This window comes from Anomaloglossus baeobatrachus, chromosome 4, assembly GCF_048569485.1.
Source record: "Anomaloglossus baeobatrachus isolate aAnoBae1 chromosome 4, aAnoBae1.hap1, whole genome shotgun sequence".
Classification (NCBI taxonomy): domain Eukaryota; kingdom Metazoa; phylum Chordata; class Amphibia; order Anura; family Aromobatidae; genus Anomaloglossus; species Anomaloglossus baeobatrachus.
In genome coordinates this window covers 614,023,864-614,037,082 of record NC_134356.1, presented here as the reverse complement: position 1 = coordinate 614,037,082, position 13,219 = coordinate 614,023,864, and the positions used below count along the sequence as shown (strand labels likewise).

Sequence of the window (13,219 nt, the reverse complement as noted above, 5' to 3'; positions counted from 1 at the left end):
TTAGGGTGCGTGCGTCACGATCAGTGCGTCACGATCAGTGTTTGCAGCATTTTGAATGCAGCATGCTTCAGCTGCGTCCAAAAAGCTGCGTTGTACAGTACAAGCATAGTGGACAAGATTTTTTGAAATCCCGTGCCCACTGTGCTTGTTTTTTCCACAGGAAAAACTGACCTGCAGAAAAACATTCCAGACCGCAGCATGTCAATTGTTTGCTGTGAATTCGCATGCGTCCCCCATAGGAAGAACACAAGCCAGAGACCGCAGTGCACTGAACCCTGATCGTGGGTACAAGCAGTTGCGTTCTCCTGCGGAGGAGACTCATGGACCCGCTGCAACCAGGACGCAGTGAGTCTTGATCATGGGCACATACCCTTAGGCTTCAAAGCTTCTCCCTTTTTCCTCCAAACGTACCAATAGTCATTATGGCCAAACAGTTCAATTTTAGTTTTCTCAGACCACAGGACATGTGTCCAAAAATGTAGGTCTTTGTTCCTGTGCATTTATAAATATTAGTCTGGCTTTTTTATGTTTATTTTGCAGTAATGGCTTTTTCCTGACAGAGTGGCCTTTTAGCCCATGTTGATACAATACTCGTTTCACTGTGGGTAATGACACAATCTTACCAGCTTCCACCAGCATCTTCACAAGGTCTTTTGCTTTTGTTCTTGGGTTCATATGCACATGTCTGACCAAATCCTATTCATCTCTGGTGCACAGAACCCATCTCCTTCCTAAGCGGTATGATAGCTGGACAGTCCCATCTTGTTTGTACTTGCGTATAATTGTTTGTACAGATGAAAGAGGCACCTTCAGGTATATGGAAATTGCACCCAAGGATAAACCAGACTTGTTCAAGTCCACAATTCTCTTCCTGAGATCTTGGCTAATTTCTTTTGACTTTCCCATGATGCTACACAAAGAAGAAGTGTTTTTTTTGCTTTTGTTTTTTACAAAGAAGCAGTGTGTTTCAGGTGTGCATTAAAATACATCCACAGGTGTGTCTCTAACTCAGATGTTACCAATAATCCTAGCAGAAGCTTCCAAAGACATGACATCATATGGGCTGTCCCATTTTGTTTAAAGGCATAGTACTCTTAAGGCCCTGTCACACACAGAGATAAATCTGCAGCAGATCTGTGGTTGCAGTGGAATTGTGGACAATCAGTGTCAAGTTTGTGGCTGTGTACAAATGGAACAATATGTCCATGATTTCACTGCAACCACAGATCTGCCAAAGATTTATCTCTGTGTGTGACGGGGCCTTAAGAGTACTATGTAGTAGGGCCTTAAGGCTACTTTACACACTGCGATATCGGTCCCGATATCGCTAATGTGGGTACCCGCCCCCATCTGTTGCGCGACACCCGTGCCGCACAACATCGCCCAGAGCCGTCACACATACTTACCTGTCCGGCGACGTCGCTGTGACCGGCGAACCGCCTCCTTTCTAAGGGGGCGGTCCGTGCGGCATCACAGCGACGTCACTGAAACGTCACTGAACCGCCGCCCAATAGCAGCGGAGGGGCGGAGATGAGCGGGACGTAACATCCCGCCCACCTCCTTCCTTCCTCATAGCGGCCGGGAGGCAGGTAGGGAGAGCTTCCTCGCTCCTGCGGCGTCACACGCAGCGATGTGTGCTGCCGCAGGAACGAGGAACAACCTCGTTACTGCTGCAGTAACGATAATTGAGAATGGACCCCCGTGTCGCCGATTAGCGATTTTGCATGGTTTTGCAACGATGCAAAATCGCTTATCGGTGTCACACGCAACGGCATCGCTAATGCGGCCGGATGTGCGTCACAAAATCCGTGACCCCAACGACTCCTTCATTAGCGATGTCGCAGCGTGTAAAGCCCGCTTTAGTGTATGTAGACGTTTGACTTTGCAGAAAGTCATAAAAATGCCTTAAACCATCTTCTCTCTCATTATTCTGACATTTGGCAAATCTAAATAATTTTGGTTCCTAATTGACCTAAAACAGGAAAGGATTATTCTGATTTCATGTCAGATAGTGAGAAAAACCTGCAGATGTGTTTTTTTTAGATAGTGGATGTAACTTCTGGTTTCAACTGTATGTTAACCAACAGTAAACACATCTTGCACATACTGTAGTTCTTATGTTAACCCTTTTGCGTCAGGAGTTTGTATTGGGGTTTGTTTGTTTTTTTTACATTTTCCATGTGTGGAAGCTAAAACCTGCTTTACACGTTGCAATTTCGCATACAATATCGTATGCGATTTGCAACGCCCCCATCGTATGTGTGGCACGTTCAATTTGTTGAACGTGCCGCACAAACGATTAACTGCCGTCACAAGTACTTACCCGTCCATACGACCTCGATGTGGGCGGCGAACGTCCACTTCCTGGAGTGGGAGGGACGTTCGGCGCCACATCGATGTCACGCGGCAGCCGGCCAATAGAAGCGGAGGGGCGGAGCTGAGCAGGACGTAAAAATCCCGCCCACCTCCTTCCTTCCGCATTACCGGCCGAAAGCCGCAGGACGCAGGTAAGATCTGTTCATCGTTCCCGGGGTGTCACACACTGCGATGTGTGCTGCCTCGGGAACATTGAACAACTTCACGTTCAATTCATGAGGAATGAACGACGTGCGTGCGATGAACGTTTTACCGTTCAATCGCACGTACCTGTCACACACTGCAATGTACCTTACGATGCCGGATGTGCGTCACTTACGACGTGACCCCGCCATCACATTGTAAGATACATTGCAGCGTGTAAAGCGGGCTTAAGACATTTTTCACACGTGTTTTTGATGTGTACAAGTAAAACCTAAATTACAAAATAAGAAAAAAATCATATTAAACCCCCATACCTGTATGTTTGCTTGAAAGTGGAAACTAGGCACATAACCAAAATGTTACTCAGCAGCACTTTGTAGTTGTAGGCACTTTCATGCAACTTTATGTCAAAGTGACTTTTTTTTTATAAAAATATATACAAATTTATCATTAGTGACTAAAAGCATGGGCCAAACAAAAATTTAGACCCAACCACACCGCCTTAAAATTTAAAGGGAACCTGTCACCACTTTGATGTTTCTAAGCTGTTAATATGTATGGGCATACAGGTAAAATGTGTTAACTATCTGCCTCATATCAGATGCCTTCTTGTTGAAATATCATCTTTTATAGCTTTATGTTAATGAGTTTCTTCCAAACTATGGGGCGTATGCTATTCAGAAGATAGTCCTGCCTTGTTGCTTCATTAGCATTGTTATAGCCGCCTAGTAACGTCACAGTGTGCCTGTGACATGTGGTTTCTGCTCTGAAATCCTCGTCTGCGCAGTAAATATCCGAACAGTAGCCTGTATGGTTCCATCCTCCGAAGGGCATTGGCTTCATTAACTGTTCCGCGCAGGCACCGAGGAGTTACTGCTACTTTCGGTCTAGTGATCCCTGATGCCCGATACATCATTGGTTTTGTATGGTCCCTCTAATGCAGGCTGAATCGACGAGCCCACATTATTTTCCACACATGTCTGCTGATCTGATCAGCCATCATGTGCAGATATCTAGTTATATTGCGCTGTCAAACTCTGACAGCAAAATCTAACATACTCTGGCGGGGATCGCGTAGTTCCCCACCGCCATCGGCAGCCTCATGACAGCTGGGGGTCGGCTGATGACCCCTGTTGCTGTGATGCCTCCCTTTCTGTGAATGCTGATAGAGCGTCGGCATTTACAGGAACACAGCATTTCTGCTGTTCAGAGGGATGCTGAAGCACAGATCTGATCAGCAAAAGTGATCGGGGATGAGGCAGGCTTCAAGTCCCCTAAGGTGACTAATAAAATCAAGGTAAAATGTAAAAAAAAGTTTTCAAAAATATTTTAAAAAACACCCAAAAACTATACGTTCAAATTACCCCCCTTTTTCCCCAATAAAAATAAAAATAATAATACTTAAAAAAATACATATATTTGGTATCGCCGCCTTCAGAAATGCCAGATCTATTAAAATGTAAAATCAATGAATCTGATTGGTACACAGCGTGGTGAGAAAAAAATCAAAACTCCAGAATTACATTTTTCTGGTCAGCGCAACAGTGCAATAAAATGCAATAACAGGCGATCAAAACATTACATCTATACAAAAATGGTATAACTAGAAACATCAGCTCAAGATGCAAAAAAATGTGCATCACGAAAACCTTGATCACGATGATGCATCGCACGATAGCTCGTCTTGTATAAAGCAGGCATAAGTCCCAGCCTCTATACCAGAGGTCGTCAACCTGTGGCTTCGTATATCTGGAATCTCTGGTAAATGGTAATACCCATGGTTCGGTGATCAACATTAACCTCATCCATGAGAACCATGGCCTCTTTGACCAAAACAGTGCTGTTAATGATCACCCTCATTTGATCCTTTCTGATTTTCCTCAGAACTGCCAGAATCAACATCACTGGTCTCGTAGGAAGGCATAAGTCAGATTGAAGTCCCATCTGACCATAATGGCATCTACCATATGCAGATCTTCTCTGGGATCCAGCGAGCAGAACTACCTTCTACAATTTTGGTGTCTTTTCGATTGTTTTTTTTTCGTGAAATTATCATATAATAAAAATTTTGGATTTTTGAGGTGTTTCTATTTGTTGGACGCATTATAATTTTACTTGGTAGAATTTTTGGGCATGTGTAACTTCTTGTTTGTTTCGTAGTCAAATTTTTTCAAGGCAAAATTACCCCACCCCCCCAAAAAAAAGATTTTGATACACGGTGTACCCTTAAGTGACAGACTGCTAGACTATTTTAAAGTTCAGGTTGATACACTTGCAGCAATGCCAAATACATATAGGGTTTTTTTTTGTCTGGTGTGTATTTGTTTTGTTTCTTCCAATAACACAGGACTCAAGCCACCCATCTTTAAGTTTTTTACATACGTTTTTTTTCAGTTTTTATTTCAAACATTATTTTACTTTTGTAATACAACACCTAATCTTATACAGGGCCAGGCTGAGGATCACACAACATAGATTTCTGTCCTGTCCCTGCAGCCTGACATTACCATCTTCTCTCACACAATAGCTGAAGTCAGAAAGAGAAGGCGGGCATTCTTGCAGACTGTTTCTCTATTGACTTCAGTGCTGAGAGACTCAGCTTTAAAACAAAATGTGAATCGCAGCTCTAATCGTTGCGAGAGATACCACAGGAGACTTGAGAGTGATGGCTAAATAGTGATGGGCGAACCCCGACTGTAAAAGTCTGGATCCGCGCTGGTAACCGAGTACCCGTGCACCAATCCCAGGCCCGGAGTTCTCACAGAACTCCGGGTAACTATCCGGATGTGGCCACCCGGTAATTAAATAAAAAGAAAGAAAAAGAAAATAAGAATAAAGGAAGCGCGTTATACTTACCAGTCTCTGCGAGGCTGTAATACTACTACCGGGGCCACTCATTATCCCTCATGCATATGCGCTGCTTCCCCCACCCACCGGCAGTCCCGGCTTCTCTGATTCATTGCGGTCAGACCGCACCCTCACCTTATATGACAGCGTGTCTGACTGCTTGGAATCATACACGCTGCCTGTGTCCCTATAGTGGTGTAAAAATAATTAAATAAATTGGCGTAGGGTCCCCCCATATTATGATGCCCAGCACAGATAAAGCAGATGGCTACAGGCTATAGCTCTCAGGCGTGTGCTTATCTTGATGTGTATCAAAATAAGAGGGACCCCATGCAGCTTTTTTTTTTTAATTATTTAATTAAAATAATTAAAAAAACAGCGTGTGGTCCCCGTTAATTTTGATACCCAACCAAGATAAAGCCGACAGCTGGGGGCTGGTATCTCAAACTGGGGAGGCCCATGGTTATTGGGCCCCCCAGCCGAAACTTAACAGCCTACAGTCGCCCAGAATTGTCACGTCCATTAGATGTGACAATCCAGGCACTTTACACGTCTCATCCCGATTCACCTGGCGCGGTGGCAATTGGAGTAATAAGGGGTTAGTGACAGCTCACAGCTCCCACTAAGCCATAGATTAGTAATGGGAGGCATCTATGAGACTCCCCCCATTACTAATCTGTAAGTGAAAAGAAATAAACACAATCAATGAAAAAATCCTTTGTTTGAAATAAAATACAAAAAAAAACCTCTTAGTTAACCCCTAAAATACAAAGGTCTGATGTCCACACAAGGTCTCACAACGATTCTGTGGTGCCCCTGAGGCTTAAGTCACCACAGAGATACTGCACCTCAGCCATTTAATTCCTGAGTAAGAAGGAGATCACAAACCGGTATATACAAACACAGACACTCTCATTCAGCAACACTCCACTGGACCATGGTTAAGGCAAGTTGCACCTTTGATGCGCCACTGGAACGCACAGTCCGAGACAGGCTGCGGGGTGGAGTTAGTGGGAGTAATCTATAGAAATTTGCCCAGTCGAGTAAGAGCAGTGGAGGAGTCAAGACCTGTGGTCTGGAGCTGCAGCAGCTCGGCCCAGGCACCCAACAGATAAGGTCCTAGAGCCCACGGGAAGTCTACCATACTCCTGTGGCCTCGTTCCACAGACGACATACCGGAGTGGAGAGACTTGGCCGCAGAAGGGGACCGGCCCCTCAACTAGTGGAGAAAATTAAAGGCTCAGCTAGCAAACCAGAGGCTGAGGTTACTTCAAGTGCCGAAGCCACATCCACACACAACCAGTGAAAAGGTGACCAAATAGGGCCAAAGGGATAGAGCTTCAAGCCACCCAACAGAGTCCGCGCATACTGGCTCGGGGCTCTGTGTGTGCAGGCGCGGGACAAGTGGGAGAGGTTAGCGCAGGAAGACGACGAAGAAAGGAACACAGAAGGGTGTACCGGGTTGTGCCTCCAAAATATCCAGGATCGGCTGGAGCCCATCACAGCAGGACGCCGCACCCCGTTGGCAGCATTTGTCTAGAAGTACTAACCTGGAACTCTGAACTGTGAGTAAAAACCTTGTGACTGCATCCCTGTGTCGTCCGGTTATTCCCTGCGCCTCCGGCCCTGCACCCCGCCATTACGAACTACTACTCCCAACAGTCCTGAGGCCCAGCTCTACCTGTGGAGAGTGATTCCAACTCTGCTGCGTTACCACCGACCGCAAGGGAAACTGCAGCAGTGGCACCTATCTTGCCACACACCACAGGTGGCGTCACGACATCTCCCCTGTAAATAATCCCCACCACCATCATCATCAATTAAACAACACCACCGGGGTCACGGAACCAGGCCCTGTCGCCGTGACATTCCCAGAGCAGAACCACGGCCCGGTAACGAATGCCCCCAGACCCCGGTGCGGGCATGTCAATTCTAGCTCTGCTACATACTGAAGTCACAGCGCACGGGCACAGAACATAGTCGCACACTGTGGGCATCAGGCAGCGATGAGCGGTGATGTCACTCAGTTTATTTGCGGTCACAGCTCCAGGTTTCCACAGTACTCCACCGGTGAGGTCACTGAGTTTACAGACCTGCATCTCCTTGCAGAAAACTGTGTTTTTTTTGCTAAGAGATACAGATTTGGTACGGAAATTTATACACCATATTCGTGCACCAAATCTGCATCTGTTGGCAGAAAACCACACCAAAACGGCGTCAAAACCATTTTTATCTGTATTTTTTTTTGCCAAGAGATGCAGATTTGGTGCTGAAATTTATTCAGCATATTCCTACACCAAATATGCATCTCCTGGCAAAAAAAAAATCGCATCAAAAGCACATATTTTTCTGAAGTGGGCTTTTTTGCTAGAAAATGCAGGTTTGGTGCAGGAATATTGTGTATAAATTTCAGCATCAAATCTGCATCTGTTGTAAAAAAAACCCCACGATTTTCTGCCAAGAGATGCAGGTCTGTGAACTCAATGACCTCACCTGGGGTGAGGTCGCTAAGTTCAATGAAATCCCCTGAGGTCAGTTTATGTGCAGTCACAGGTGGAGTGCCGTGGGAACCTCCAGCTGTGACCGCAAATAAACTGAGTGACATCAATGTTTACAGCTCAGTCATTCTCAGCCTGAAGCCTGTGCCTAGGTGCTGTGACTTCAATATGTAGCAGAGCTGGAATTGTTGTGGGACCGTGTGTGGATGATGTTGTAACTGGGTGTTTGGGGTTAATAAAGGGGTAAAAGAGGGTGTTTTTTATGTATTTTATTTAAATTAAAGGATTTTATTCAGTATTTATGTTTATTTCTTTTCACTTACAGATTATTAATGGGGCAAGTCTCATAGACGTCTACCACTACTAATCTAGGGCTTAGTGGGAACTGGGAGCTGTCATTAACACCTTATTACCCCGATTGCCACTGCACCAGGGCACTTGGGATGAGCAGGGTAAAGTGCCGGGATTGTCGCATCTAATGGATGAAACAATTCTGGGTGGCAGCAGGCTGCTATTTTTACGCTGGGGGGGGGGGCAATAACCATGGGCCTCCCGAGCCTGAGATTACCAGGCCCAGCTGTCGGCTTTATCATGGCTGGGTATCAAAATTGGGGGAGACCACACGTGGTGTCTTTAAATTATTTATTTAAATAATTAAAAAAGTAGCATGGGGTCCCTTTTATTTGAATACATAGCCACGATAAGCACATGGCTGGTGGCTGCAACTTGTAGCCGTATACTTTATCTTTTCTAGGTATCACAATACGGGGGGAACCTATGTCAATTTTTTAATATACTTATTGTTACACCACTATAGGGATACACACTGCGTGTGTGATTGTAAGCCGTCAGACATTCTGTCACACAGGGTCACACAGGGTGGGAGCGCAGTCTGACTGCAACCGATCACAGACGCCGGGACTGCTGGTGGGCAGGGGAATCATTGCATATACATGAGGTTAATGAGTAGCCCCGGAAGTAGCGTTACAGCCGCTTGAAGACTGGTAAGTATAAAACACCTGCTTTAATCCCCCTAGCCATTCTAAAACCATTTTAAAAAGCATTATTCGGGTCCCCATATATTTATATGGGGCTAGGCGTCCGGCCAGATATCCGGAATTAATTCCAGGCCTGATCCAGGTTTTTTGTTGTTTTTTTTAAAAAAAAACTCCAGTTGGAGCCATCGATTTTGATACATGTGGGTTTGCCCATCACTACTAAAGACACATATGCAGCCCTAACTTAGAAATAATGTCTACTAAATTGCCACTTTGGCAGGGAAAAAATTAATGGGGCAGTCCAGGCTTATTATTTTGATGAGCTGTCCTTAGTATTACTCAATCGTTGGGAATCTAAAATCTTACGCCCCCACACCAATTAGTAGCTTTGCGTTTTAGTGATGGCTTGATATAAACATTGAATGGAGCCAAACAGCACAGCTCTTTCTTCTTTCTGTAATGGCCATTCTAAGGAACTGTACCTCGGCTCCCATTTATTTCAATAGGAAGTGAGGTACAGCACACGCACACCGCTGCATAGGAGACTTGCAAATCTCCTTATCTTTTGGATTTTCTACAGTTTAGCTGGCTAGCTCGACATCACGTGTGCCCTGGCTAATCAAAATAAGGAGAATATGGCCATTTGCAAGTCTCTCTTCCAGCATTCACAGATTACTAAACTGGAGGATGAACTGGAGTACTGCGAATCAATTCTGCTTTCTCTATTGATGACCTAAATATAGGCCCTCACTATAGTAAGCCAGGACAACTCCACTAAGGGGCACTTTGCACGTTGTGACATCGCTACTGCGATGTCGTCGGGGTCAAATCGAAAGTGACGCACATCCGGCGCCAGTAAAGACGTCGCAACGTGCAAAGCCTGGATGCACCAATAAACGATCGCAAAAACGTTGAAAATCGGTGATCTGTGTAGTGTCGGTCATTTCCATAATTTCGCTGCAGCGACAGGTACGATGTTGTTCCTCGTTCCTTCGGCAGCACACATCGCTGTGTATGAAGCCGCAGGAGCGAGGAACTTCACCTTACCTGCGTCCACCGGCAATGCGGAAGGAAGGAGGTGGGCGGGATGTTTATGTCCCGCTCATCTCCGCCCCTCCGCTTCTATTGGCCGCCTGCCGTGTGAGGTCGCTGTGACGCCGCACGACCCGCCCCCTTAGGAAGGAGGCGGGTCGCCGGCTAGAGTGATGTTGCAGGGCAGGTAAGTGCGTGTGAAGCTGCCGTAGTGATAATGTTCGCTACGGCAGCTATCACAAGATATCGCATCTGCGACGGGGGCGGGTGCTATCATGCTCGGCATCGCTACCATCGGCTAGCGATGTCGCAGAGTGCAAAGTACCCCTAAGAATAGATCTGTTTCCATTAGAAAGCAATCAGATCACAATTCTGGTCATTCAATACCCTTGTATCCTTTTTCACTTGTTACTTACAGGGAATTTTGGTGTGCGAGAAAAAAAAAACATGGCACATGGACCATCTGTATGCCGTCCATTTTTTATGGATATATTACTATTCTGTAGCACTGGACACTGTAAATAACTGTCGAATAATAGTTACTGAGAAAAGAAACGCACGTTACAGACGCTAGGCAAGAAAAAAAAACTGCATAGCGCTCTCATAATATATGGATTTCACTCACCCTACTTTGATGGATTAAAATTGGTGCCTTTTTTTTATAATCAAAGTAAGGAGGTGCTCCGGCACAAAACGTCCATGCAGACAGAAATTGTTAAAGATTAAAAAAACATCTTTAATTCCTAATAGATAAAATACATAATGAGGATAAAATTTCCTATGATTGACGCGTTTCAAACGCTGAGTCTTTAGTCATGACTAAAGACCCAGCGTCTGAAATGCGTCAATCATAGGAAATTTTATCCTCACTATGTATTTTATCTATTAGGAATTAAAGATGTTTTTTTAATCTTTAACAATTTCTGTCTGCATGGACGTTTTGTGCCGGAGCACCTCCTTACTTTGATTGACTACAGCCTTCCTTGTTCTACTGAGCACCGTCCAGGAGCCTTCATCCAGCTGAATTTACAACAAACTGGTGAGCTGAAAACCCATTTTTTTTCCGCCTTTATTTATAAGCAATTGTAAGCGAACCCTTAAGTGGGCTTTACACGCTGCGACATCGCTAGCGATGTCGCGAGCGATAGTGTGACGCCTTGGACTAGCCAGGTTGTCACAGGTAGTCCCATACACACACACACCCCCCTTAGTAAGGTGACAGCAGCCAAACTACTCAGACCCAGAACGAGGCCCAGAAACAACCGGGCTGAGTCAAATCAACTGATTGAGGACTGGACTTTAGAACCTTTCCCACCTACGACCTGACTGAAGACAACAGCCCAACCATTAGGGTAAAGCCACCGCCCAGGCATAGAGACCCGAGGGGCCAGCGTCTACGGGAAAAGAGGGCTCTCCCGACACATATCAAACCGGGGAGCGGACTACCGTTGCTCAGGCATAGGAGTCATGATTTCTACATAAGTGAGGTACAGAAGAAAGACGGAAACCACCAACCTGTTAAGGGGAAAACTGCAGCCGGCTGCGGGCACCGTTCACCATCTTGTTTGGTTTACCAGAGACTCCAGCGTGTTTGTCATACGGAGTACAACAGTGCTTTCGGGCCGCGCACCACGCCGCACCGCACCGACACCCCAGCACGCATCCATCCCCTCGCCTCAGCACCTCCCTCGGGCCCCCGGGACCATCATCCCCCTACCCACGGAGGGGGTCAACACCAAGCTGCGCAACACCGTCCCCGGGAGCCTAGTCAACAGCAGCGGTGGTGTCCATCCATTCACCACAACGCGTGGGTGGCGTCCCGAACTTAAATCACCTACAAACAACCGCGGCTCCGGCCGTGGACCTCCCCACCGAAGTCCCTACGTGTAGCGCCAACCCCCTTTCAGAGCGACGTGACCCCCAGGTCCGTGAAGAGCTCGAGCCACCCACCGACGAGCACGGATCCCAGCCGGCCGAGCCCCGGGGCGGTACAATAGCGCGTGGCGCGTCACGGGGAGATCGCTGCCGTAGCGAACAATATCGCTACGGCAGCGTCACACGCAATTACCTATTCACCAACGTCGCTGAACAATCTCTCCTTTAAGGGGGAGGTTCTTTTGGCGTCACAGCGGCGTTACTAAGCAGCCGCCCAATAGAAGCGGAGGGGCGGAGGGGCGGAGATGAGCAGCCGGAACATCCCGCCCACCTCCTTCTTTCCTCATTGCTGGCGGCCGCAGGTACGCAGGTACGATGTTGTTCCTCGTTCCTGCGGTGTCACACATAACGATGTGTGCTGCCGTAGGAACGACAAACAACCTGCGTTCCAAACGAGGAACGATTTTTTAAAAATGAATGACGTGTACACGACGAACGATTTGACACCTTTTTGCAATCGTTACTGATCGCAAAAAGGTGTCACACTTAATGACAATCGCTAACGACGCCGGATGTGCGTCACCAACACTGTGACCCCGATGATATCTCGTTAGCGATATCGTTGTGTGTAAATGGGCCTTTAGTCTCTCTCTAATTTAGAGTGTAAGCTCTTATGGTCAGCAGGGTTACATAGTTATATAGGTTGAAAAAAGCCCTCGGTCCACCTAGTTCAACCTTCCTCCACCAATTATATATTTTGTCACTAAATCATTTATAACCAACAATGTTGTGTACTGAGGAAATCATCCAGCCCTTTTTTACAAGTTGTCATAGTATCTGCCATTATTACCTCTTGTGGTCGGCATTCCACAGTCTGACTGCTCTAACTGTAAAGAACCCTTTCCTATTTAGCTACCGTAATCGCTTTTATTCTACTCGCAGTGAGTGCCCCCTGGTCCTTAGTATTGTTTTTGGAAGGAATAAGCCATGAGCCAATCCTTTATATTGACCACACATGTATTTATACATATAAATGAGATCTCCTCTGAGACGTCTTTTTTTCTAAGGCTACATTCACACTTCCGTTGGTTTGCATTAGTCACAATCTGTCTCCTTGAGGAATTACGGTATCCTAAAAAATATTTTGCAGGAATCCGCTTTTTCCCCATAGACTTCTATTAGAGACGGATTGCAATGGATGACCTTGTGTTGCATCCGCCGGGTGACGGATCAGTTGTTTACTGACTGACCGTCAGGCGGGAGCAACACTGAATGTAACGTTTTTTGGAGCGGCAAAAAACGCACTCCACAGGTGTCCATCGCAGTCTGTCAAGAGCTGTAATGGATGTCTATGGTGCTGGATTCCACCGTAATCCGTCATACGACGGAATCCAGTGCTGGATTTTGTCATGTTCTACTGAGCATGCCCAGCATGTTTGGCACACCTAT

At 46.2% G+C, this 13,219-nt stretch overlaps 1 protein-coding gene across 2 annotated transcripts in view; it reads right to left on the bottom strand.

Annotated features, from left to right (window-relative positions):
- LOC142301898 (disintegrin and metalloproteinase domain-containing protein 28-like) overlaps positions 1-13,219 on the bottom strand; it is a 179,805-nt gene that overhangs the window by 9,135 nt on the left and 157,451 nt on the right. The window lies entirely within an intron of this gene.